The sequence below is a fragment of the Linepithema humile genome, chromosome 6, assembly GCF_040581485.1.
Source record: "Linepithema humile isolate Giens D197 chromosome 6, Lhum_UNIL_v1.0, whole genome shotgun sequence".
NCBI classification, from domain to species: domain Eukaryota; kingdom Metazoa; phylum Arthropoda; class Insecta; order Hymenoptera; family Formicidae; genus Linepithema; species Linepithema humile.
The window spans coordinates 26,386,917-26,414,164 of record NC_090133.1 but is presented as its reverse complement, the minus strand read 5'-3'; the positions used below and the strand labels follow the sequence as shown (position 1 = coordinate 26,414,164).

The following is a 27,248-nucleotide window of genomic DNA, read 5'->3' as shown; positions in this document are numbered from 1 at the left end:
GCGGTTTCTATTTTTATTATTTATTATCGCCGAGATGGAAGGCGGGTAACATCGATTATCGTCGGATTCATCGTCGTTAATACCTCGGCAAAGCGCTACAACTGGGGCAGCCGAAAATATTCAAATTTATCTTAAGCTGCTTAAAAATAATTAAATGGACGACTAAACCGAACGACAAAATTATTTGTACTTTATTCACATTTTTATGTCCAGCGATTAGTTTAATGATGAAATATATTTTTACGAGTCGAAGAGGAAATGGAATTCGCTAAAAAGATAAAAATGCAGGAAACAGCTAAGACGGCGCAAGCATATTTTTGATCGTTCCGGTATAAAGCGAAACGGCTCGAGAAATTCGCGATCGAATTGCAAATGTAACAGTCGCGGAACGCGCGATTTACAGCCACATATTTGGCCCTGGGCGGTGTCCCGCGTATTGGAATGTAGAAAGCGTTTTTATGCTTTTAAAACGCGCGTCGCCACGTGAACAAAACGACGGCATGATAATATTGCGATTGCAGTGTCCGACTAACGATTGTTAGTCGATGCCGCTCGTTAATACGCGACGTTAATACGCAAGCCGCGGAACGTCGTTCGAGCATCCGTGTCCGACCACGAGAGCCACCGCCGCGGCACCGCTATTTGCATAAACACGACGCGCACACATCTGTAAATAATTTCTTTTTGACACGGCGCACTTACACACACGCGCGTAGATCACGCTTGACACATTATGGATCGCACGGTGCAGCGCTCGCGCGATTTACATAGGGAGGCCCTATTCGGGTACCGCGTGAATTTTTTCGCAAATTAATGAGACCGCATAGAAGGCCGTAAATGGGCTTTCTAATTTTTCAGGAGACAATGGCACGCCTCTGCGGAGCAAACGAACGCGCGATTAGCATATAGAGTGGATAATTAATTGCGAAGAGCACAAAGGTCCCTTTTATTTTATTTATTTATCTCTTTTTATTATTTCCTCGTATTTTCGGACGCTCGCTTTCACCCGCGCCGATCTCATCTTCGGTAATTCGACGGCCGTAATTCAAGGCCTACATTTAACGCTGCACGCTCAGGCCGCGCGGCCTGAGATTCCGTATTGCATTCGTCCATCAAGATCAGTTGCAACGTTATCTTCGGCTGGGGATTAAACGACTAGATTTAACGCTAATTATACGGAGCGCGTTGAACGCTATCGCGAAACGCGAGGATAGTGAATGGATGAGCGGGAAAATCATATGGGGCGCGCTACGCGAGAGCTTTTCGAGGAGAAAAACAATCCGAGGTATCGATCAACGAGTGCACTCGAGCACGAGTGCACGCGCGTGCGAGGGTGCGTTTTTCGACGAGCGCGGCGCGGCCAACGGTGTCGAGGGCGCTTCACTGATTTTTCAATTACACACCATCGCATCGAGTGGAGTATCATTTTTGAAACATCAACGACACTTCGCACATCGGGAAGCAACAACTGTTTCGGCGCGCTCGAGTGCCCCCGTCGCGGCCTCTCGGAATTACGCGCTTTTAATTGAAGGTAACGCCTAACGGCTTGTTTCAAATTCGTAAATTACCCGCGTAATACACACACGCGCCTACACGCGTCATACATAGAGATGCAGCAGAACGGCTGTCGATAGCAGCGCGCGAATTACACGGCGAGTTACAAGCGTATGCGGCCGGCACAACTTTTCGCGACGCGGCAACTCCAAATTATTAATACGATAAAACGCGCGTGTGCGTGCAGTTTGTTATTTAATCGCCGTTACTTATCGGTTATTAGCGGGTTAAAATAATTCTCGCCGATCTCGACGCGCGAATACACTTATTTCGAAAATTTCAATCAATAAAAGTTTATCTTGCGAACTTATAAATCCCTAATGAAATTAATCGCGTCTCAACTTCTATAAGTTCTAATCGAATCAATTAAAGCGAAATTGCGCAGCAAAGCGCGAATTAATCTCGACAATTTCGCCGAAGGACGGAAATCAAGGAAAGAAGAAAAATAGACCGCGGTGGAAGCGGTTGAAACAAAAGAACCGACGAGCGAGAAGTGGGACGAGCGGCGGGGCGATGGATCGGCGACAGAGGTCGAAATTTTCAAAAGGCATTTTCTCGCACCGAGAATTTCCGCGGGACACAGAAACGTACTTAAACCGCCTCCTAAGAGAGGGCAATAAAACCGCGATTGGACTTTGTCGGCGCCCCGTCATCCCCGTCTGCGCGAGATATCTTACGAATAAAGATAAGGGATGCGGCGCTCCGAGGTGTCGCCATCCCTTTCGTTCCCTTCGACAACGATTTCATCCCCGCCCGAATCCCGCCCGCCCTCCCGACGGCATCCCCGCGACGCCAGTCTCGGGAGTGAAATGCCCTGTTACTTAAATATTTAACCAAAGCCGACGAAGTTTCTCCCCGCCTCACGAGAATATGCCGCGCCAACTTATTCCCTCGTCCTTATTTCCTCTCCCTCAGGTTATTAAGAGGCCGAGGAAGAATGCCTCGCGGTTGCTACGCCCGTTCCTCCGCCAATATTGTTCTTTATGGTCGTGTTTTCGAATTTTCATCCGAATGGGAGAGATATTTTTAACTTTGAAACTAATAACTTCTAGAAGTCCTTGCGCGAGTATAGCCAAGCGAGAAAAAAATATTACAAAACCAGCGTAACCTCACGCAATATTCTCCATAAATAGTATAGATACCAATTTATACCAAGTGTGTACAAATTTGCCTTCATTCACGTAATATACTACTTTAAACTGCTAACCGACACTTCTGAAACAAAACCGCTATTGTTTTATTAATTTCCGTGTAAATGCGATACTGGATTTATATTAGATTAAACGCAATAATGTGTTTGCGTCATATCGATGACGGCGTGGAAATGAAATTACGAGCTCACTCGCGCGAGCGAAATCGCGCGCGCGGCGCGATAGAATCCGCCCGAGGAAGAGCGCGGTAGCGCGCGCTTTATGGGATTTGCATGGTATTGATTTATCGTTTAACGAAAGCGCGCGCGATGCTTTCGCGGGCGGAAGAATGGAGTGGCCGTGGATGGCACAAACGACAATAAAATATCCATTTTAACAAACATCAGACCACCGAAAAATAGCCAAAATTCAGCCGAGCGGCCGACGAGTTACCCCTCACGCGGTATATACCCGGCGAACCGATGATCAATGGCTCGCGCAGACTTCGCCGCCTCTGTGAAAAGTTACAGTCGTCCCCTATTTTATCGTGCCCGTTCGTATACGTGTCCGTGCGTCAGCGCGCGCGCGCGCGTGTGCGTGCGTACGCGTGCGCCTCGACACAAAAGAACGATTCTGTGCGCGAACACGCTGCATTGTGTGTACGACGATACGCGCGCGGCCACCGTACGCTCTCACGCGCGTGGGCGGTTGATTTTTCAAAGCACATAATAACAGAAAGTCAACTCCACGATGCCTCGACCCACCCGTAATGGAGCCATTCGTTGAAAACGGGGTGAAACATTATTATCGGTCAAACGCACGCCGAAATATGTAAATCGCGCGCGTCGCAGGGTCGTGCAATCCTGACCGGCCGGTTCGTTGCGATGCATTGCGGAGTAGAGAGGAGAGAGTACAGGCGGAGCATAATTCGGGACAACACTTTTCCGCCGCCGCACCGACCTACCGATATACAGACCGATTCAAGAGAGCGGCGACAATGCAACAATTGTATACTGCGCGCACGAATTAAATCTATTGTTGCAGCGGTATTATAGTAATATCCGAAGCTTTCTCCGTCTCACTCCGTAGTATATAATTTTATTTTCTTCTAAATTATATTCAAATGCAATAATAACGCGAGAGGTAAATGCTACTCTTTTTTTTTTACACACAAAACACTACGCGTTATTGGTGTCAGGGAAGATAAACGCAATTCCGAGAATTTTGTGGGAGATTGAAAACCTCGCAACAGCAGGCAGTAGAAATGTTATCCTTCCGCGTAATGGATACGATCGTATGGCCCGGGATTCCTTTTACGAGGAGTCGATAAGAATGATTCTTATCGCGGGTCGTAGTAATGAACAGGCATGCATCTGATGTAAACGAGAGTGGTAATGCGATGCGAGGAACGATAAGGAGATAATGACGATGATCACGGCAGGGGAAACCCGCACTTTGTTCCACGACGCTCTGTGATAATAATAATAATTACAATTAGGCCTAAGCCCGCGAGGAAACTGGCTTTAACGCTATGCAAGAGTCGCGCCGGAACGAGAAAGCCAACTACCGTCGAATGGCAATAAGCGATCGATCAAGCCTGTCGATATATAACGCGAGCGGCGAAAACAATCCGTTATTACAAATCTCCATAATTACAACGCGCGAAGGATGATAACGCACGGTGAATCGCAAGATTGCGCAACAATTCGGCGCAATGCTCTCAACGTTTTTTTGGTGACGGCGGCGGTGCGGTATTGGAACGCTCGCCCGCGAGCGATAGGATTTTTGATATCGACTCTTTTTCGGCGATTTTTGTACCATTTTTTCGGAACCGTCGTACGCGCGCGCTCGAGGGTGGAAACTGCGGTGGAAAATTGTTATTCGCGCGGACGGTTATTATCGCGACGCGCGCTTTTGCGAAGAGGGGAACGGACATCGAGAGTAGAGAGAGAGAGAGAATTGAGAACCGCTCCCGCATCGCCCCTAGGGCGCAAAAATGATGTTTGCACCGATACGAGAATTACGAGTGATTTCCCGGAACGAGTGACCGCCTCGTTATTAGGCACTTTGGCCCGTCGGCTCGTGTGTACGCTTTATTTTCGCGATACTCCGCGCTTTCCACGTCCAGTGTGAATAACAATTATGTAATAATTTCGCTGTCCGCCAGCGGGAGAGCGGGCATCTGTACACGCACGCCGACGAGCGAACGTGTCGAAATTTTCGTTCGGCTAACAAAATGAATTTTTAAGCCGCAACCAGAGGTAAAATTGCACACCGAAAAGCTGTCGCGAAAATTGATTACGCGATTTCGAGTCACTCGCTCGCGGTCGTGCCGATTTATAGCGACGCGTTCGCTAGGTGATATCGCTTCCTGATATCAAATTTTTCCCAATCTCCCAAGTTTTACTGTCGAACGAGAAAGAAAGATGTGAAGGGGGAAAAAATCGAGCGGCGTAAAAAGCGAGACAAGAACCCGAAGCGTGACAAGAATACGGATTCGGTATCATCGTTTGCCGAGTTCTTCCTGTCGCGCGTCAATCAACCAACGAAAAGTGCGATAAGCGAGCAGACAACATGGCGCTCCTCGGTGACCCGTAACTATCGGCCGCTTTCATTAAAATAAACGGCAGGCGGCTTTTATCTCGCTGCACCCCGAGGTTATCTTGTCTCTCTCCTTCTCTCTCTCTCTCTCTCCATCTGCTATGCCCGTCCTCATCCCGATCTCCTAACGCGGATCCCAGATCCACCGACGAAAGAGATAGACGAAGACAAAGTAACGAAGCGGAGAGAAGCCAAGCGCGTCGCACGAGAAAAATGACAACGCGTATTTCTCGGAAGCGACGATACCGCCCGAGTTTACCGCGCTGCTAATTACCGCCTCATGTCGTTCGCGCCTATCCTACACCGTTAAAGCATCCGATAACACACATTTCCCCCCGTGTTCCGGGATCCTTTTTTTTTTTTTTCGTGATAAGCGATGCATTAGACCGGCCGATATCTGCGCGCACAAGGCGCGTTTCAATTTGAGTTAAGTAGTTCAGCTATTTGATTGAAACCGCCGTCGCGCGCGCGCCGAAAAAATGTTCCGGACGGCGTGAGGCGTTTTTAGCTCGCGCCGCGACGAATAAAGAATCGTAGCGATATCACTTGACAAGTATTAAAACGACTCATTAGCTCCGGTTTCGATATCCACGAGATTTCCCACGTTTAATTTCAACGACAGTGAACGACTACGTAAACTGACGCGAAGTCATCTTTGATTGTACAATCTAGCCCCGTCTTACGTAAATACTCGGCCCGAATCGATAAATATCGCCGGATCCTTTTCCACGCTGCCAGAAATCTCCGTGTCTGGCGTGCAGCCGTGACTGTCCTTCTTTCATTCGGCACATAATCCTTCTTAAGACGTCCCCTCCCTCCCTCCCTCCCTCCCCCCGTAGCCCCTCGTCGAGATTAACCCAAGGAGATCCGGAGTTTCTCGTTCGATATAAACGGCGTCTGCCTGACCAACTCGCTCGTATAATTGGTTGTCAGTCAAGTAGTCAGTGCCAACCCCCTCAGGGCAGCCCCGACCGATTCTCCTCCTCGTCGTCGTCGTCGTCGTCGTCGTCGTCGTCGTCGTCTACTCGTACTTACGAATCCCCGAAGGACACCGGGTATATAGACCAAACTGAAATCCTGATGGGATTCCACGTACGACCGGGAAAAGGATTCTCTTATCGATTTCAACCTCGAAACGTGTCGGACGGGAAACGACGTTTTAAGCAACGGACCGAGGGGCCCCGGTTAAGATAAGAAAAACGTTCCCATTTGTACGCGTTTGTCTTGCGAACAGGAGGGCGGAGGGAATGTAAATGGTGAGCCCTGAAACTGATCGAAGTCAATCGCACACGTCTTTAAATTGACAAACGATGATACATGAGCGAAGCAATTGTTCGAAGCCATGTTTTCCGCGTTTTGAGAAGCGAAACTGCTTCGCGGCGAATATAAACTTTTCACGGGAAAGTTAATATATGTCGAAATGTGCTTGCCTCCAGCACTATTTCGTCTAATCGACTCAAAGAACGAGAAAACAATACTCGAAGGTCCCAAATGCAAGAGGATCGAGTTCGACAAATTGGAAAATTTTTTTTCCGCGGAATACAAAGAAAAGCGCGCGGGCGAAAAAAGATGCAAGCTGCGGAGAGAAATTACCACAATCATCTCGAGCTAATGGCTTTTGGCACGAAGTAGACTCAACGGAGTACCCTTGACCCGTCTAACGTGCGATAAATAATTCATCGGCCGATTCCGCCCGGAGTGCTCACGGCGCGGCGCGGCGCGGCGCTCTTAGCGATAGGTACCAGTAGTCGCGGATAAAATAATTGGAAGCTAATTAAGAAGGCTCGATTAAGCGGCGGCCTGCTGAATAATCCCGGCATCCGGTTGCACGAATCGGTCTCCATATAATTCAGGTGAAAGGGCGGAACAATGCGCGGAATGCATGAATTAATTTCCAACGACGACGCCGGTGCGCCTTGAGTGACAGTTTATCGTCACTTATTTACGTAATATATTCTGCGGCCAATCAAATGATTCCTGTCATTGATGTAGTGATACAAGAATATCCATTTACATATATTGCATGCAGATGCTGCCGGAAATTCAAAGTGGATCGGTTTTTTTTTCTTTTTCTTTTTTTTTTCGTGAATGAAGAATAAAAAAAGGGAAGCGATGAACCGATAAAGAATGAAGCCGATGAAGAAGAGAGCCAATTTGCTGCGGAATTCAGATGTCGTATTTTCTTTAGCGCGAGTTTGATTCCAACATTATCTTCCCTTCACTTCGACTTTTAATTTCCAACAGCGCGTATCTCGGTAAAACGAAGCGTCAGATTAAAATATAGGTACTTCATACATCTCGCGTCTTCCACTCCCCTTCGCCGCGATACAGATATCATCGGATAGTTGATTACGGGGCCGATGAACGGATGCCACGTGATCACCGAAGGCAAGTTCATTTCCTGGTGCATTAAGGCTAACAGTTAACGCGATTGAACATCGCACGGTGCGTACGTCGAGTCCGGCGGCGTCGCTTAATGCGCGTAATTAATAATTGCTAGTACGCATCAAAGCTTGTCATTAATCTCCCTGGCTATGGCCGACGATGCGCGAAACGTTTTGATCGTTTGATAGCAAACCGAGCGATTTCACGGTGGAAATCGCAGGGAGATGCGAATTGCGCCGATTACGCCGAAAACGGCGTTTGTATAAACCAATAACGTTCTCCTAATCGGAATCTCGTTTGCGCGTTTCGAAATTACAATGTGTACCTTCGGAACATCGCCCGCGGGATGAACAATCCTTTAATCTCAATCGTTTGTACGCCAAGTTATTTCAGATAAGATTAACTCGCTAACTGGTCAAAGATTCCAACGTTGAAAATATACACATATTTAATGCAGTGATCGAAATCGCTCGAGATACATATTTTTTGTATCACATTTTTCAACATCCAAGATCGTGGATCGTGCAACGCTATCTACTTCGACTTTCTCCTAATGACATTTTCAATGTCTGTAACAAACCCTTCGAGTGCACATTGTTCAATTTGCCGCATTCGACACGCAACATAAGGCAACGAGTTGAATACCGAAGCGAGCGGGAACGGTGCGTTTGGCGATGCGATTCCGCAATTCTCCGGGTTCTCACAATTTGCATTTCGCCAAGTAGAGAGAAGGAAAATGTCATTTCCGCGGGGCCGGACTCTTTCTCTCCCGTGTTTTCCGTCGTCGGCTATTAATCGTTCCGCGCGGCCTAAACTGGGTACACTTCGCGGTGCACGTGTGCGACATTTCCACCGATGTTTCCGCGGCAAATCACCGGCGATCTTGCGCGGGCGTTTCAAAGGCGCCGACATTTTCCCTAAACGGCAAACTCTCACTACATCTAGAGAAAGAGAGAGAGAAACATTTTTCTCTCTTTCGGCAGACACTATTTTATTTCTCTCTCTCTCTCTCTCTTTACTTTTAAAATATGATTTAAACTGCTATTAATTATCTTTTCTTAATTTCTATTTGTTGAAAAAACATCTTAGAATATAAAATAAACTACATTACTACTTATTTCAGTGTTTTTCATTGCTATCACTCTATCGATGAAGCATATTTCCTTAATTTTTCACGACAAAATTTCCGAGACTGATATCGTTCAGCATTATAAGGATTCTCCGTCTAAACTAATCGTCGTCAATGCGAACAATCGCACGCTAATAAATCGCGGTTCATTACTACACGTAACGTGGAATTGTTTGCGCGATATGAAAACTTCGGTCAGCGATAGTATCGCTGGTTTCTATTTTACTTTTATAGCCCCGTCGACAAGAGGGCAACGCGCGCTATTGTCACAGCGAGCGGGACAATTCGCCACGGATAGAGTTGGGCCGCGCGATCTCCTTTAATGGCTCGCTCTCGTATGCACCGATTTCTCAAACTGCAACGCGATCGTACCTGATTCGCGCGAGATTTCCTCGGGTGGGCTTGTCGACGCTTGTTTCGCAAGCGGCCACGTGGACGGGTGACCATCCGCGAAGCACGAAAATGACTTTTCGTACAGCTGCGGATTCCGGTTGCGCGCGCGAGCGCAAACTGAGAGAGGAGGACAGGAAGAGAAGGAGAGAGAAAACGCCGCGAGCGATCGGAACAAAAGTGCAGCAGCCGCTGCAACGTGCCGGTGCATAGACGCGTGCGAGGATATTACGCGTTCTCCCCGCGATGGATCGGTCGTCTAATGCCAGCAATTTGCGGCTATTGCTGTTATTTAACGGTAACACTTTGTGCCGCGAGCGCGATGCCGAGAATTGAAACGGGGAAACGGCGCCGAGGAAAGCGCCGCGATGCGAGAGTCCGGAATTGACGATTCTTCTCTACATTTGAATATCAATGATGCTCCGTTATTAGAGAAATCGACAATCCGCCGGGTCATTAATTTAACAGATAACACGCGCTACTCGCTACTTGGGATTAAAGTTTTCTTCAGTAATTAGGCGGAGATACATTGATATTTAATCTGTTTATCCGAACTGTCTGCACAAACACCCGTTTGAACACTTAGGAGTCTTGTGTATTACGTTTAAGAACTATTAAGATAACAATTACGATTCTAACATCAACAGGATCTCGCTGCCGCCAACACACTGAACTATAAATGCTCTTTTGAATGTACTAGATAAATAAATTGTTTAAAAAAATAATATTTCCTGACATTTCTATTTGTGACATTTGCAGCCTCTTTTATATTGAATTTGCAATTTACAAACAAAATCGCGTTGGACTCGTGACAAAGAGCAGCATTTTGCTCATTCCCGTTACACGTCAATGTCCCGGCAACGCATTTATAAAATCTCATCGCGCACCGACGGGCCTTTATATTTTTTTCACACACAAACGAATATTTCGCGAGGGTGGATTTATTCCGATGGACAATGCCTCCTGGCAGGTTATATCCCGCAGGATAGAGCGCAGGTAATTGAGGACGCCGAAGGTTGAGCACCCCCCGGTCAAGGGGAGGCCTCCGATTGGTCGACGGTGCCACGCACCTGGCGGACAGCTGCTACGGAGACGACGTATACGCAGGCGTAAGCGCCGTTAACACGCATATATGCGTGAATGCACGGGCACATGCGCATCGTCATCGTTTCACATCGCTATCGCGTGTATGCGCGCACGGAAAGACGGGCTGGTGTGCGTGTGAGTGCACGGCCGTGTGCAGGAACGCGTACGAGTAAGCAAATATTGCTCTCCCGTCAATATTAATATAAATACGAGCAATCGCAAGTACGCGCGTAAATAACGCGCTCGAAATTGCAACCGATAACAGCGGGACCGAATGCAAAGCGTCCGGAGAGTCAGTATTAAATTTGTGAATTTATCGCTTTGTTGCGATACAAAATGAAAATTTATATCACAGAACCGTAATGTTTCGCAAACGTATATCACTGAAGCCGGCATTGTTACTTTTCGTTTCGGGCAACGATATTGTCTGTCGATAATCCGTCTTAAGAACAGCAAACTCTTCGAGGCTATCGAGCCGTGTTTGCAAAATATCCGCAAAAGGGTTTGCGGGAATCCGTGAAAGGGTTTCAGGCTACTGACGATCTGAAATTTACCTCGTAAATGGGAAAGCTGAGAAATCTATTGTAGCACATCTGGACAAATCCCGAATGATTTTTCGGAACAGGTAGAGGATGAAGGCGTTTCAGCGTGGAAACAATGGTCACGAGGGGCCCAGATCAGCCGCGGGGAGTCAGACGTTCAGTCAGTTCGGTCGTTCGTTCAGTTGTTCGTCCACCTATTTGTTCGTGCGGTGGCACGAACTGTCCCGGGCAGGTCCTATCTAGGATTATGGGTTTTAAAAAGCATGCAACCGGTTTTCTTTTCTCAGCCAGCTGGTAACCTCATTATTTTACGAACAGCAATAACGAGGTTGTGCCTTGGGAACAACAGGGGGTGGATTAGGATCCTTCTAAAATCGATCCTCGGTCTTTTTTTTTTTTTTTTTTTTGAGAACAGAATGGCTGAACGAAGCGATGACTAATCCAAAAAGCAAATTATCCACACAAAAAAATTGATTATTTTGTCTAATTGTGAGATACAAAAATATAAAATAGAAAATTCCAAGGTACAAAGCTACAAATCTTTGTAGAAAATACTATTTCGATAAATCTATATTTAGATAGTGAATTATCTTACTTTTCAATATTTATTCGTGATTACGGAAACAAAGATATTAGTCGTTCGTTCGGCTTTCATTTTTAATAAGAAATCCGAAGGAAATTTCCGGTCAACCAGATACTTTATTACGTATATTAAAAATTTCCGTAAATTTGATGAGAAACGATTGCGCAATTCGATCGTTACTAATCGAAGCCGAATTCGTTCAAGAATTAGCCGTTTCAAGTCGCACCTGTGTAAAGAATGTCTGGAGGCAGCAAGTCTGAAATGTTTGGATGTACGGTTCCTCTATCACGATTATATTATGCTCATATATATTTCAATGCAATGCAGAGTATGCTGGTAGAGAAGAAGCGGAGAAAAAAGTCCTGGAGTTACATTATCTTTGTCGTGCATTTGTTTCTTAGATATTGCTCGCCGAATTCATGTTATCATTATTGTTTATTCAATATGAAATTATCGTCATATCTACGTTTATATCTACGTGAAATTCCTCGTGACTGATTATCCGCCAGTAATGAACATTGGTGCTGCGTTTTTAGCCGTCACCGTCACCGATAGCTCCATGCGCGCGATCGGTAAACCATTCATCGTACTAAATCATGTCCGCAGAGAGAAACGCACACGACGTCGCGACGCAAAGTCATTCCGGTCTAGACCGTGTACATCATCGAGATGGAGTTTTTCCCGCGACAGAGGCCCACATTTTTTTCTCCGTGTTTTTTTTCCCAACCGTAATTCTCTTCGGAGAGACGCTCGCACTTAGACGTCCTCTCGTCCGAGGGAATTGGACGGGTAGGGCGTATTATAAGGGCGGTTGAGAAGAACCGCGTCTAAAAAAACCCCGACGAAAAGAAAATAGGAAAAGGAGATGACGGGAAGAGAGGAGACGGATGAGCACGCCGACGCGACGCAAAGCGTCTAGGAAATGACGATCATGAGCGCAACGCGCAACCATAATTCTGACCAACAAAACCATAATTCTCTGGGTCCATGCGGAAAGAGTCGAGAGGCCCCTCCCTCTACACATATACATCCATCCATCCATCCATCCCTCGTTGTCACCGGCCCGGAACTTGGGGACTGTGTCTCGTAATTTCGTGTCAAATTTCAAGGGGCTGGTCACGCAGCTCGAATTAAAATCCACGTCTCCGGGGAAATAAGAACGCGTGAGAAGAAGAGGCTGCGTATCGATTGGTCCGAGCGGAGAGGGACGTCGGCGTCTCGACGTCGTGAGATTCCGCAGAACTCGCCCCGAATGCTTTCGGGTCCTTTTATCGTGCCAAGCGCAATATCGACGTGTGAAAGTTTTGTAAGATATCGATTACCGAGATGCATCAAATTTATGAAGATTACAAAAATAATAAAACACATTTTCGTTAAAATTTCCGCCACCTTCAATCACTTTGTGTTATCATTTGGTAACCGAACCTCGTAAAATATCGTTTTTATGAGTCACGGCGGACGCTTATCGTATGAACCTCGGAAAGAATCGTTCGAAGGTAAAGAGTCGCTATCTTCTCTACGCCGGCTATAGTCCGCGATGCGCACGATATTTATAGCAAAAGTCAATAATTTCGTAGCAAAGAACCGACGAGGACGACTTCGCGACCAACCAACCGTTCGCGAGAAGCGGCTTCGCACCGCCACCCGGTATAGCGCGAGATCGACCCCGCGAAATCGAGCCGGGCCTAGTCTTCGTCGCGCGAAATCGCTCTATCTATCGATGACAATTATCGCCCGTGCGATGCGGAACGATGCAATTTCGCGAAATTACTCCGCGAGGGAGCAATTGTCTATAAGGTAATCCCGGACCGATCGATCGGGCCTGCCCGCGAGCAACGTACACGTGGCTGTCTATTGTGATGCACCACCGGGTATATCGGGTATCTCCCCTACGCGGAGAAAACATTTCAATCGCGGATACCGTTCAGTTTCGCCGAGTTTCGATCGTATGCGGAAATTTATCTTATCGCGTGTTTCAGCGGGCGGGCGTAATCGGTCATTCGCGAGGCCAGGTGTCGCAAAACGGCATGAGATTCTCGATACCTCCTCAGGCATCGTGACGGTTCGTTATCGCATTCTTTCGTTCAAAAACAAAGATCTGCATCGGACACGGCGATAAACGGCGAATTTCTGGAAATTACTAACGTCATTTTTATATGCAATCTACCGAATTTGATTCAACGATTGATAAGACCAACCGTCGCGCATGATGGTATCTCGCACATCTTGCATCGCAACACTCATGTTTGCATTCATGTTTGTGCCCGGTTCATTATTATGACACAATCGATTGCACGATCGGCGAAATTCGCCGATAATGAAAGTTATTGCAAAATTCGGCGAAATAATTCTCAAGATCGGTTTGTTCAACGATTCTTTAATGACCGTCGAAAAAATCGTCGAGGATAGCGTCGAAAGACACGAGCAAAACGATGGTCCTAAACGCGCCTATCCCTCGGGATAAAAGTTAGTTCGTGACTTCCTCGTCGGTCGCGTACACAATCGCGAAAAGTTTTCGAACTCGTTGAGTGTACGACGTTGCCACGGCGCGCGGCAACGCCGACAACAATAACGGCAAGAGCCGCCACGTAGAGACGTAAACTCGCCCGCTCGAGGATCACCGGGAAATAATCTGGGGGCAGGCACGGAGGTAGGCACGATCTACCGCGTGATCTCCGCGGAAATCGAAACTGGCTCGGGCGCTTCTATTCCGAGCCCCGATGCACACCCCCCCCCCCTCTCGCCCCGTGAAATATAACTCGTACCAATTCCCGTTTTATTTCATCTGAAGATAACTGGACTTGAACACTAGAGGTGAATTGCGAATTACAGAGATAAGATGACTGAAATATTTATCTCGCAATTCAGCTGCCGCGAATATTTTTTGTGCAGATTGAGAAAGTCGAATTCCTCCTACTTTGAAATTACGAGCGCATCTAAAAATAAAGACGTAGAATTTAATAAGCTCGCAGATAAGTTTCCTATCATCCGCTAAAATATGATCTCGTAAATTGTGTCGTTAATTAACGCGGCTCGGAAAGGCGAGGTGTATCATTGCAATTATAAAATAACAATAAACAGCAATAACGACGAAAGATCCGAGAAAAGTAGAAAGACTGCGAGTGTAGAAGACGGAGACAGGCACGGAGGTAGGCACAATCTATCGCGAGATCAGCACGAAAATCGGAACTGGCTCGAGCCAACCTAATCTAAGCTCTATCCCGCACCAAGAGAGAAGGAGAAAGAGAGGAAAAGGGGAGAGAAGGAGGAGAGAGAGAGATTTACCCTCTCTGAGACGCCTAACCTGGCTTACACGTTCGCGTTATGGAGAGCTCCGACACACTGGACACGCATACTCACGCGAGCGCACACCTGTGTGCATGCGAACGCTATCTATCCCGGCGGCCGTCCGCCTGCATGTCCGCCGGCGCGTTTTGCACGATTATGCGAGAGCTACCCGCTATGCAGATCGATCCCTCGGGTCGAAGGTGAAGCCCGTTTCGGTGGCAAGAATGCCCGAGTGTGTGTTCGTGTGTGCGCGCATATGAATCGGCACATTGTGTATTCTACCGCGTGTACGTACGGAATGCGCGCTCCGCGAGAGAGAGAGAGAGAGAGAGAGAGAGAGAGAGAGAGAGAGAAGAGAGACTTTGGGGCACCGATTGAAACGCTTATTAATGCGAGAAACGCTTCCGCATAATTTCGCACTACTTAGACATTCGATCGGAACTTTTGTTGCTCGTCTTGAAGATGCGCAATGTACGAACACGGAGATTAAACAGCTATTACATTAATTTTGCAACACGCGTTTTACGCTGCATGGAACTCACTGCATTATCGCAATTCGTTATTCTCGATCGATGCTCGGTCTATCCCGAGATATAACTGATAGGGGTGTTATTTCCTTATCGCGAACAGCTAGAGACCGATAGGGTTCGAGGAAAATTAAAAAGCTTCAAAGAGAGAATCTAGTGCAATTGCGCGGAAAAAAAAGAAATAGAAAAATAGAGTGGATAGATCTAGCACGGACCGGTCTCGCAGATTGAACGAGCCGGAGAATAAAATCACTTCTGAAACTACGTGAGCCCGACCTAGACACGCAAAGGGCGAAGAACCTTCGGTTCGTGGCTTCCAGCCGAAACCACTCGTCATCCTTTAAGAGTCTGGCGGTCGCTGATTAAGGCTCCTGTTCTCGCGAGGAGGAGGGCCGACGGTAAAGAAAGAGAGAGAGGGAGAGAGAAAGAAAAGGAAGAAGAGAGAGAGAGAGATTAGGCTACGTCCATGAAAGTTTACGGTGCTTGGGCACCCGTAAACGCCATATGGCCCGAAAGTCGCCATGTTTCCATCGTTTTCTTTCGCCCCGGAGCGGACTCAGGTCCCTACGCGTCTCTTTATTTTTTCTTTTTTTTTTTTCACAGTAGCTCCCCCTCGTCTTTCGCTACTCGCTCTAGCTTGACTCGAGCTCTCGATTCAATATATTTCTCTTCGAGTCTTAGAAAACTTTAAAATTATGTTTTAACTCGTATAAACCTGATTACGTTAATATAAAAATATCTGCATTTTTTCCGAGCATAATTAGCAATTTGCCATTGAATAAAAATAATTTTGATTAAATACATTGAATACATTTCGTTTAAACATATACTTGCTTCAGAGCATTAAAATAATTACAAGGTCCATAATCAGGCGTGATAGAGAAAAATTAAATAAGTGTGAAATTAGAAAATTTCACGGGAGAGATTACTATAATTAGAAAAAAAAATTTAAAAAAAAAGAATACGCGAGAAAAGAGAAACATAAACATACATCTCTCACCGGTGGACGCTCTCAGTACTAATCGGCGCACGATGAAAAGAGGAACTGTTAACTCACCTGAAACAGAAAGAGAACAGGACCGTTATTAGAAGACATATCTTACGGTCGGGGAGCGTGTAATTACGGGCATGGTGTGTTTGTGTGTATATTCTGCTGTTCGCGCGTCCGCTGGTCGGCGCACACAGTACACGGAAATCTCTAAGCACAATAGACAGTGGTCGGACTATCGAACTAACCCGTCGTGTCATCACGGGCGACGCCCACAAGCGCGGGCATTAGGATGAGAGACTCGCATCGGTAGTCCGCTGGCTAAAACGCTAATCGTGACGCCTAATTCTGTCGCGTTAGTTACGCCGTTAAACGGCCGCGACTCACTGATCCACGACTGCGTTAATAAATTCCCCACGCTGTGTTATTGGCGCACGCGAATCGTGCAAGCCGCTGCCGCGCGATGTGTATCAATACTGACGCCGTACAATTAGCATGACTGTAATTTCCGCACCGTTGCGAATAATAATTAAAATACGCGCACGATCGTACGCCGTGTCTAATTTCAATCATGCGAAATCGTGGAAGTCTATATTTTACGATCGTAATTACATTTCTACTATTAAACGTAATTCATAAACTACACTTGTGCTGAAATAATGTGCAGCTTTACCACCGGAAAAATAATTACCTAATAATCAATTCTGAATTTTATACAATTTTAATTTTCTGTCATTATGCATAATTATACGACAGGTATTATTGATATTAAGAGGAGAGTTGCATGCTCCTCGTGAGGCTCTGCTCATCGCCTATTCCACATACCCCCCGCTATTCTTGCAGCGCTTTGACCTCCAGAAAATACTGATTATTTGATCACTCAGTACAGCGCGGTGTCGCGCCGCGTCGCGTCGCGTCGCGTCGCATCGCAACTCCCGTCATCATCAACGTCATCATCATCAGCGCGAACAGTACCCCGGGCCGATGGAGGACCGGAGGGCGAACGTATATGAGAGGGAAGATCGCGTACCGAGGATACGACAGGGGTATGTTTCGAAACACATCCAGCTGGCGCCTCTCGGCACTATAGCGGGCGTTATAAGCCCGCTACCAAATCAAGCGTGTGTGACACACTAATAATCGGACATATATATGGTGTCCATATAGTACTCGTGGATACAGAAGCGCGCGTACACACACACGAACGCACACTCGACTATCATCACACGCGTGCTCATATGTGCTGCTGCTATATTGCGCCGGAGAACACACGGAAATGCGCACACATACGTATGTGGGCACGCGCGCGAACACACAGCATACGTATATGTTCGCATATATATGTGCCTGCGCTTTTGCAAACGCTTATGTATGCCAGCGCGTTTCGTATACATATATGCGCGAATGCTCAGGGGATGATTGTTGGAAGATAATCGGGATATCTGGCACCGCGTAGTTGCTTCCTTACGGCGGCATTTTCAGCCGTCGCTTTGGCGTACTGCCGTTCTACTTCGCCGGTCGTACGATATATGTATTAAATGCACGGTAAACTCGGGAAAGTAAAGTTTCGGCATTAAGTATTTATCCGATGACGTGATGCGAGCGACCGATGTAGTTCACGCTAAAAATTGACTCCAAGTATCGAAATAAGTTATCAACTCGCTTATGTATTTAAATGTGGAAAAAAATAGATTTATAAATCTGAAACTATGCTAGTTTATACGCGCCTTAAAAGTTGAAGTTTCGTCGCCCAAATATATTTATACTGTATCAATATCATAAACGTAAAATAATAAATCTATTTTTACGCTACCTGCAAAATAAAAAGAAGAATTACATGGAATATAATACTCGTACTAAATTTCACTAAAATTGCAATTCCACGTCTTCCAGAAGAATTATTAGCTTCATAGAAATTAATACACAGTCGAAAACGCAAGTTGAATACTTCATAAGCGCTCGCGACACAACGCGAAATAGAGTCGTCGTAACTGCTCGGGTATTAATTTATGATTATATGCGTTCCGCATTTATAGCACGAGCCGACCGAAAATATACATCAAACGAGAGCGCGAGCGGAGATGACGATCGTTGCTGTGCGATGATCCCGACGATCCGCGTTTCTTACTTTTCGGCCTCTCCATTCCGCCGATGCTAATTGTCATAATCGCACGGTGCACGCGGCTTCATTAGGATCGTTTGGTCCGCGTGTACACACGCACTAATACGTATGCGTAGACCGACACACGGCGCTCTATGTGCACACCGACACATGTGCTTTACACACACGACTGCATACATACATAGAATATGCAATGTATGTAACGGTAGACACGACGCAAATGCACGGACGCACACAGGGAGGAGAGATGCTCGTATAGATGCGCGTACACGGAGTACGCGTGTCCCGGAGGCGACGTATCCGCGCAAACAGAGCCGGGGGATAATGGTTACCAGCAATGGATATATCGGTGGACGTGTGTTGGGGTCCTAGGATACCGCTATTAGTACGGCTCTAGGCCGCGTCTAATTATACCTCGCGCGCGCGCCGCCGCCGCCGCCGCCGCCGCCGCCGCTGCCGCCGCCGCTGCCGCCGCCGCCGCGCGCGAATATGTTTGTAGCCGCGTATCTATCGTATCTGTTTACGCGCGCGTATGTGTGTATATTGTGCGCAAATTGTGGAAAGCGAAGCGAGCGAGATAGACAGACGTGGGGAGGAGAGTGCGCGTTCGAGGCGATCGCGCGTGTATGTGTGTGCGTAGCTTGTAGCTACAAGCGCGATCATATGGGTTACACATACGTGTCAGAGCACTAATGCTAATCTCAACCATAGATTACGAGACGGGCGGCGACGATCGACCGGAACTGCCGCCGTCATGGAATTTCCGCGACTCCTAGTTTCTAGCTTTCTGCGGTCGCTCGGCCGACGAGCGTGGTCGACGTCCTCGCAGATTTCACCCTTTTCATCAGAAAAAGTCCACCGCAATAAAATATATCTCGCAAATAAATGTAATTAATTTCGAAACGAAAAATCGCTATAATTGGATGCTGTCGCTCTGTCGAATCTCATACATTAAATTACCATTATTTTCTTTTTAAATTTTAAACGTTATTTGCTTAAGAATCATAAAATAGTATATTTATGACCAAGAATAATTTTTCATAAAAGTGATTTCTAACGTCTGATAAAGATTTGGCTAAAATAATATAAATAGAAAAAATATTTGATTAAAACACCATGTTCACTAACGTAAAGAAAGTTTGATGTATATAGCGAGAACGAGAATTTTTGTTCTACCTTAATCGGCTCGTGTTGACGATTCGGTAAAAGCACGGTAACGAACTCGTTACGATAATAAAGTGGCACTTGTCGACCAATTCGACGATAGGGGAAAGAAAAAACAATCAACTTCGAGACCGAAGCCAGGTCGCCGTCCCATTTATATCAATTCTATTCATTGCCGCTTTTAACCTAGCACTCGCGCGTGATCAGTGATTCTCATCGCCAATAATTTTGTACAGAGTAACGAATTATAACGCTTCTTCCAATTTATCGAAATAACGAAGAAGAAGAGCAACAGAAAAATCAAACCAAACAAATCGAGCAAATAAAAATCTGAGACCAGCTACATAATTTTGCTTAAAAAATCCAATGTAATTTTACTGCAATTTATATTCGACGTTAGATTCCATAGAATCAATTAATAGTACTAATCAGTGCCACTTCACAGAAGAGTTTGGAATCCACATTTATACGCGATAAATATACACATGTAGCACCATGTTTTACTCGCAGTAAATTTGGTCGCCGGCAACACGGCACCGTGGGAAGGCAGGTGAAACGAGGCGACGTAATGGGCCTATCGGTTTCATTGATTCCTTTTTTTTTTTTTTCAAGGCAATTACACAGACCTCCAAGACGGAGCGCGGGCACACCTTATTTTTCTGAAGATCACCGCACGTGGACCGCTCGTAAAACGCGACGATTCGACGACGGCGGCTTTCACGATCGCCCCGATGATGATCTTGCCGATCCGGCTTGCACGCGCCCATGATTCTCTCAAATTTTCGTCTTAATTGAAGCGACCGCACCGATGGCCACTTTCGTTTTCGCGTTTCTTTTTCGCTCGCGTGTTTTCGTTCTTTGTATCATCCCACGTATTAATTCTTTAATATTTGAAAATCGAACAAGATTTTTCGTAGAAAGAAACACGAAATGTGGTGGATGTACAATAATCGTGTGATTTTTAAATTGTACAACTGTGGCAAGCGCAAAGAAATCGAGCTCATTAATCCTTGATAGGATTATGTAAAAATGAGGGCAGTTATGACAAGTCATTTGTTATAGAGCGAGGTAGATGTGTGTTATTTTTCTTAGCTCTATCTTCCTCTGTATCCGGCTGAAACGGGCTTATAGAGAAACGCGCCATCGCGGCGAAGCACGTAATATGAATCTTCATTAATAACGTCGAAATGGCAGGTCTCGGCGTGACGTCGTAAAACGGTCGGATAAATGCAAACGTCTGTTGCACGTATCTACTTATTAGCCGAGGCATACACTACGTAAATTTCTCTGGATAAACTGGAATTAAAAAAAAGAAAAAAAAAATAACAAAAAATAACAATATAAAAATTTTTAGAAATAATTTATACAATCGCGTATGTATCTATTGGGTGTCGCCATGTAGCGGTGGCGAGATTCAATTTGAATTTTATGGTTGCAGCTCAATCTATCAAAGTGATTCACGCGCGACAGCTCGAGCGACTTAATTTTCGCCCGGGGTTGCTCGGCTCGTGCATTGTAATACCCCAAAATGGACGCGGCGAGCTAATTAAGTCGGACGTAAAGAAAGATAACGTTTCATAATGAAGGTGGATTTTTTTTGTCTATTTTTCGAGCGCCGCCCTCTCTCTCTCTTTCTGTTTCTTTCTCCCCTTGGCCGACCCGAGGCCGCGCCGGGGAAGATTTTACGCCCGACAAGCTCTCGAAAAAAAAAAGGTCGTCCGAGTGTACCAGAGAGAGCAGCGAGTTTAAAACGTTGCAAGTGCCGTACCGGATATGAGGGACGCGGAGTGGGGGGAGAGAGAGAGTGGGAAGGAGGGAGGAAGGCGCGCGCGGACCGGAAATGGCCGCCCTTAACCCGGCGCGATCAAAAACTGGTTTCGCCAGACACACGAAAGCGCCGCCGAGAGATGAGGGAAGCGAAAAAAAAAAGTGAGCCAAGAAGAGAGAAAGAGAGAGAAAGAGAACTTCCACCGTCCTTCTTCCTACCGCTCTCTCGTCGGTAAATAACGGATAATTTCGCTCTCGAATAAATCGAGGGAGGCAAAAGTTTCGGCGTTAAAAAACGTTTAAGCCGTTGCAATATTTTAAGAGAGCCGCGGGGAAACTTTAATGCAGTTAATCCGGAGTGACTTCCGCGAAATACGGCACTAGGAATTCTCGTCGCGATGCACCGCGCGTATTTTCCCTCGCACGAACGACACCGTGGTTCTGATGATCAAAACAATCGTCGAGAAAAAAAGAATTGCAAACATTATATTTATCAAACGTGATATTTTACTGCAAAAAAAACTGGAGATTAATAGCAATTCCATTTCAATCGAGAGTTCGAATATTTATGTCACAAAAAAAAAACAATATTTTACGTTTTATTCACATTTTATTAATCTTTAATTTATTTCAATCCGTTAATTTTATTATGTAGTTATTTAATTATCATGTTCCAAATATAACAACATTTTGTTCGCCAAAACAGCGTTGAAATTTTGCATCTGTAATATTCCAAGCGATTAATCCTTCGATTAATCATTATTAGCCATGTTATTTTCTCAGGAGCAGCAATTAAGCGAATTAAAATTGACGACGGAGATGCTGAAATAATGGACCGACAGCTGTCGATCTAATACAGTGAAAATGCGTGGCCTACTCGATCTCATTTGTCTGATAATACTTTGCGTCATTAAATACGTCTTTTGCTCAGGCACAACGCAAGAGGCATAATTATGATACTTTTGTACCGTTAGCATTAATAAGTCGTAGGTGCCGATCGGCCGATCTTAAAGGACGGAGAGATATATATATATATATATAAAAAAAGGCCCAGTCCAAAATAACTAATTACACATCACGCAATTACATCTAACGCCGATGTTCTAAAAATGGAATGCCAAATTAGATTCCATCGTGCCATAGTAGCGTTACGAACTTCCGTCTTAAGCGTCGCATTATCGCGCATCATAATTTAGTTAGAAAATAGCGAACTTAGTGTTAAACGTTGCATCGCAGTACAAAATGAAATTAACTAATAGATTAAATTTTCATCAAATTCATCGACTCGATAAATCCACGTTATATATTCGACGTTGTTAAACTGGCTGAAAAGTGAAAAGAAATTAAAAACATCGAAGAAAACAAAAGTAGATTAAATTTACGTTTTGCGAGAATAATCCTATTTAATGGGGAGAATCCAGGAGCCGGGGGGAGGTACAGATTAAAATTGCAGTCTCAAAGTCGAAAAGGAGAACCGCTGCGAACAGTCCATAAGCCAGAGAGGATCTAGCGGCTGTGTAGACTGTACTGAAATAATGTACAGTGCCGTACAAAACGGCAAGTCGGCGTAAGAGGGGCGGAGAGAGGACCGAGGGGGGCTCTCCGTCTCCCTTCCTCGCGTCGCTCTCCGCCGCCCATATCCCTCACCCGCCGTCGGGGTAACAATGGTGTGCAAAGGAGATTAACAAACAGAATAAGCTAACGCATAATCGCATTATTTCTAGCTAAGCCGCATTTAAATTAGATAGAAATTCCATTTAACGAAACAATGCGGGGATGATGAGTCACTTCGCCGTATACGCGCCGATTCGCAATGTCGGAATAGACATTGTCCCCTGACTGCAGCAACGACGACGGCGGCACACAGCATTCCCCGACGTTCCTCACTCGCGCGCACACGAATTTCTGATTTCACAAAATTCTTACAAGCCGGCCCACGTTATCGCGCCGCCAGTTTCCCCGAAATCTCTCCGAAATGCCGGGCGCGTATATTTCAGCGACTGTACTTTGTCCATTCCGAAAAGCGCATCGTGAACAAAAATATGTTCGTCCAGTTTCTCTCTGTTTACTTTATCCGGACTAATATTCTTAGAAATTCAAAGAGAAGTTACGTTCATTGTCTTCTATGGAACAAGAGCCCATAAATTTCGTCAACGTTATAAGCGTGCTCCACTGTGAGCAGCAATAATACAGTCAGATTATATTGTGAAACTAGAGCAAGCAATATTAGTCGATAGCGCGGGAAGAAAGGATACTGTATCAACAGGATGTGGGATTTACTCCATCTCCAGAGCACAGAATGATATCGCTTGTTCTAATTTCGAGGGAACGCGATGGAACTCGTACGGCGTCTTTCGACCTATCGGTTGTGAGAAAGCATTCCAAAACAATATTGTAGCTCAGCACATGTCATAATTGCCCTCTGACATTCAAGTGATTTGATATTAGATCACATACCTAAACTCAAGCCGTCGTTTATTCAAATCAGCTTGAAAGTTAAACCATCAGTTTCAATCGACGTGTGTGGACCTTTGGATAAGATGCAGTTCGCGAGTTCGTGCGTCCAATAACGCGAAAGGTCGCCGTTAAATTCAACGTGACGTCCAATTTTACAGGGGGAGTCGTCGCGCCGCGTCGTAAAAATTTGTAGAGCACCCTATATGACCGAGGAAGGGCGCCCGACACAAAAAGAGCGAGCCGACGACGACGAGCCCGCCCACGTGAGGGCGGCCATATTCGTGACGTAATTCTGACGTCACCGTGCCGATGGCATGCTCCGCACGCTCCGCCGAATGCACGGGGAAAATCGTAAAACGTGTGCAACTCCCCCCGATCCGCCCTGCCGCCACCCCTTTTATTCTCGATTGACGCGCAATCCGCTTTGGCAAAAACGCCTTTCCCGCGCGAGACGTCGTCGGCAACTCGAGGGAGATTTAGATTTTCCGCGAAAACTCCGAGTCGCTTTTACTTCGAAAAGATCCCTGCGATATACGACTTTTCATCCCACCGTCCCTTTCACCCCCTCTACATGAACACATATCCAGAAATATCATTCAGATTAAATTACGTCGGACGCAAGCGCAACCACATTCTGACGAGTTGAAAAACACTAGATTGGTTTAGATACGAGCTCGTGTCGAAATAAAATGAAAGCGTTATTACAGATAAGTATCTATTAAGACGCAATCATCGATTATGCGGTCAAGTTAAACGGCTGTCGATTGCTAGATTAATTATACCGCTGTCGATAATCACATTGTTTCTCTTGTACTTCAAAACGCGACAAAAGTATCGAGCACAAGATTACTTAAGCAAAACCGGTAAAATTAAGATAAATTGTAGTTTCATAATTCTTGTGAATGTAGAAATAATGTTCACACGTTTACAGCAAATCTTACTAAAGGAATTCGTCTAAAATTGGAAAAATTCCATTTCTCAGGGTGAACGACCATGAATTCTTTCTTACCTGAGGTCCCCCACCTACAATCGACTGGTAAGCAGATTGAAAAACACTCCCTAACTGTGTGAGTCCCTCGTCCTCCATCTGAAACATTATGTCTGCCCCCGGTGAGCCGTTGTTGTTGAGATTATTGTTGTTGCCCATCAATTTTTCCGTGCTACCAACGTCGGAGCGCAGTATCGTGTTAGATTGCATCTTCTCACGCGGGACACGACACGGCAGCAACAACACGTGTAAACTCGCGAAGAATATTCGCGACGAGTGTTCAAAATTGCGGCGTGGACGACGTGGATCGCGAGCGACTAATTGTATCGATATATGCCGGCGTCAGACTCTAGCAACGTCGGGTTTTCGTGGCAAACGATCCCGCGTCGTTTTCATCGTGATGCTACAAGCGAGAGCACAGAAAATTGAGAACGAGAGACGATCGGTGGCAGAGGAATTCGCGTCGTCACGTGATGATGATCCGTTTCACGAAGTTCGCGGCTCGGGAATGATCGTAAGAGATGCAGCGTCGGATTTCCGTTCGGTCGAACATACCACGCACTTGTCACGATGTCTAGGCTATACACAGAAAAGAGATAGAAACGGGAGAGAAGAGAGAGAGAGCGCGACGCGCGACGGATGCTTCACAGGGTATCTTATCGTCGCGGCGATATCGTTATCCGATCTTCGTCCTTTTCACGACACGAATTCTCACTCGTGACGAGCGCGCGCCATCGTTTGCTTGCACGGAGGAGACACAGGGAAACGTCACACCGGATTTACGCGCATCAGGATGCACACACGCGCGATCGCCGTCCGTTCTTTGCTGGCTGCATGGCGTCGGGAGCTGTTTTCGAGGTTAGAACGCAAACGGAGAGAAAACTCGTCTGACGGCGGCGACGCGTCCTATCGCGCGCGCCGCATTTCTTTTCAGTTCGAATACAATCGAGCAATCGCGAAAACAGACAGCGCGAAATTGCGTACACTTATGTTTGCGGAATCACTGACCGTTTACGAGCGGAAGAAGCGCCGAAATCGGGAACGGGATGCGCAAGAGACCCTCTCTTTACGAGACACGCGACGAGACTGACGCGTTGTGGGGGGAGGCGACCACTATGGCTCTCTTCGTCCCCTTCACCATAGGTTTCCATCCCTCCCTCTAGCGCTCGTTCAGAACCCCACTCTGCGCGCCACCGTCGTGTTCGCTTGCTCGCTTACTATTCGCCTGCTCGCTCTCCGTTCTTTCGCTCGCTTGTTCGTTCACTCGCTCGACGATTTCTCTCGTCCCTTTGGCACTTCGTACTCGTAAGAAGCAACCCCTAGCGAAAAGGGCCACCGTTTTTGCCTGCGGAGAAACAGGCGTTCATGTACCGGCGACAAGCGGACGCGAACGTGAGTGTGGGTGGCTCTCTCTTCCTCTTTTCTCCTCTTCTCCTCTTCTCTCCTCTTTTCTCTTATCCGCGGGCTATGCACCATGCCGAAAACATCGGTCCACTTGTTGAGTCGGAAAGAGAGCGAACGAAGGAGAGCAGGACGGAGCCGAGAACGGGAGCGTGTGGGTGCGTGCGTACATGCGTGCGCGGAAAAGTAGCGTCGAGATAAAAAGTTTCGCGCGTCGCTAACGACGGACAAAGCCGGAGGAGGATCGGCCCCCGCGGATGAGAACGCACCACTACGCGGTCGATCTCTGGGACGAAAGCCTCCGTCCGTCCGTTTATCGCCTCTATTTACGTTATCGTTTGTGGTTATCGCGTTTCGCTCAGATCAAAACGGCGACGTCGATCGCGGAACATTTCCCGCGCGATACGCGCTACAAGGTCAAAGTTGTATACCTACGACAACACAATGATAATGCATCTAATATATTTGGCCCGAAAAATGAAAACAAACACTTACGATATGTATCATTCCTGATGTTTCTGTCCGACGAATGAAAACAAATACGTACGATATGTATTTCTGAAGTAAACTACCGAAAATAAAATATTTTAGGGAAGAACGAAGTTGTAACTAAAGTTATGATTGATTTCGCGATTAAGTCTTTCTATATCCGCTTTGATAATGCGATAAAAGGACAAATTACACACAAATCGTACATGGAATGGGATTCGCACACGCGTAAAAAGGAAATGATAGCCGGGGAAATTTCAAGGCGTTTCGTGTAACGAGTCTCATTGCGAGTTTCTTCGAAACTGTCCGATCTCGCCGACGCGCAGTTAATTAAAAGCACGGCGCGAGTCTCGCCGCTATAGTATAATGGATCGTCGGCGAATTTTAAGGTGGCGTGCTTAACTTTTGCGCGAAGTTAAATGGCGTTGTTTACTGCGCCCGGCGAAGTTTAATGATATCGCGGCCGAGAATATCTTCATTTCGTCGCACGCGCGCGCGGGGTATTCCCGTAACGACCGCGCGCGATTTCGGAAAATCTGTCAGACGAAGCGCGGCAGGGGGGCGGGGGGGACAAACGAGATATCTCGTGGCGCCAAAGGTGCCTCGTTAGTCGGAAATTCGTGAGTAATTTTAGTGTCGTACCCACGCGACTGGCCG

General features: G+C 46.3%; 1 protein-coding gene and 1 long non-coding RNA gene across 2 annotated transcripts in view; both read right to left on the bottom strand.

The window, feature by feature from the left end:
* Positions 1-27,248, bottom strand: part of da (daughterless) — a 110,669-nt gene that overhangs the window by 49,455 nt on the left and 33,966 nt on the right.
* LOC137000589 (uncharacterized) lies at positions 5,614-24,862 on the bottom strand. Its single transcript, XR_010890863.1, has 2 exons — positions 24,723-24,862; positions 5,614-16,272 (listed from the first exon to the last, which is right to left on the bottom strand). It is a non-coding gene; the product is annotated as an uncharacterized lncRNA (long non-coding RNA).